The sequence below is a fragment of the Ovis canadensis genome, chromosome 5, assembly GCF_042477335.2.
Source record: "Ovis canadensis isolate MfBH-ARS-UI-01 breed Bighorn chromosome 5, ARS-UI_OviCan_v2, whole genome shotgun sequence".
NCBI classification, from domain to species: domain Eukaryota; kingdom Metazoa; phylum Chordata; class Mammalia; order Artiodactyla; family Bovidae; genus Ovis; species Ovis canadensis.
Genome location: NC_091249.1, coordinates 71,454,124 through 71,455,843, shown reverse-complemented (window position 1 = coordinate 71,455,843; position 1,720 = coordinate 71,454,124).

Genomic DNA, 1,720 nt, shown 5'->3' with positions numbered 1-1,720 from the left:
TTGGGCACTTAAGAGCCTCAGCTTCTCTAGTGAAATAATGGCACTTGACTCATAGTGTCATTAAGATTAATCAAGACACAATGGAAATCCTTAGCAGTGAACTTAGCACAGAATTCCTGATAAATGTTAGCTGGTATCTTTATTGTTGCTGCTCCTGACAGTGAAGGTGCTGGTAGTGTTTATAGAAAGTCAGAGAGGGAAGACTTCCTGGCTGGCCAATGAAAAAACTGGCTATCTTACTTTCTTCATAATTCTTGTGACTATCTGACCTAATCTTTCTTACTGTCAGTTCCCTGCTGCTAGACTTGTGTTCCACCAGGGAAGGAACCCAGGACAATCCTGGACACATAGGAAGTGTCCTCCTAACAGTCTGAAGATGAATCAATTAAAGGAGGAGAGATGAAAGCAATGGGAAAGGAGAAGAAGGTAAGGTAACCTATAGGAGCAAAGAGGGAGAGAATGGCCTGTTTTATGGATATTTCACATGAATTTCTTCTTTTTATATACATTTCTTTAAAAAAATATTGATTTATATTTGGCTGTGCTGGGTCTTCATTGCTGTGTGCAGGCTTTCTCTAGCTGCAGTGCATGGGTTTCACATTGTGGTGGCTTCTCTTTTTGCAGAGCACAGCCTCTAGGGCGCACAGCCTTCAGCAGTTACAGTAGATGGGCTTAGTTGCCCCACAGCATGTGGAATCTTCCTGGACCAGAGATCAAACCCGTGACCCCTGCAGTGGCAGATAGATTCTTAACCACTGGGCCACTAGGGAAATCTCTCACATAAATTTCTGAGTCCAACATCACCAGCCTTTGTTAAAAAGGAAGTATAGACAGTTTTGATGGAGTATAGACAATCTTTAAGGTCCTGTCTCCTCATTGTGGGGTAAGTATAACTGGTGTCAATGTACTTGTCTTCGATTTGAGTTTATGTCAAGTTCTATCCTTCAAACCACCAAGGCTGTTACAGGCCTGCCACTGAGATCCCACTTCCCACAATCCCAATTTCCCCCCAAATTGATGTTCAGAGTTTCAATTCATGAACTTCAGTGTAGATGCCTTTAAAGATCATGTCTATGTGCACAAAGAAACCTTCCAAATGCTTATGGGCACTAAATGAATTAATACATATATGGGAAACAATTACATTAACAAGTGGCACACAGCAACGGTACCAATGAATGTTCCCTACTGTTGTTTTTAATGTTATCATCATCATCCATTCATCCAAAAGAGATTTACGGAGTTCCTTAAGTGCCAACAGATGCTCTCGACTCAAGATATTATTCAAAGGTAGACTAAACAGATCAAATATCTGCCTTCATGGAGCTTATGATGTAGTGGAGAATTCAGAAGATGAAGTTGGGCAGGCCAGTGAATGACTGAGCTACCCAGATGGGTGGTTGCAGTCTATACTTTCAATGAGGGCAGGCCCTCATCTGCCTTGTTTAACACTGTCTCTCCAGTACCTTCTGACGAGCAGAGTGGGCGTGCAGTTCATGTTCAATGACTAAGTAACTGCAAGAGTGAATTTCCAAGAAGGGGTCCGGTCGAAGGTGGGCATTACAGGTTTGGAGCTTAGGCAGGGTGTGCACATACGGTGTGAGCTCTGAGTTTGTGAACTCTGTGTTCAGGGGGCAGTCTGACATAGAGTGTATGTGGGTGGACGTGGAAGAGGCTGTGGATGTGAGAGTGCGCATATGCATGAGTAATACCTGCGTGT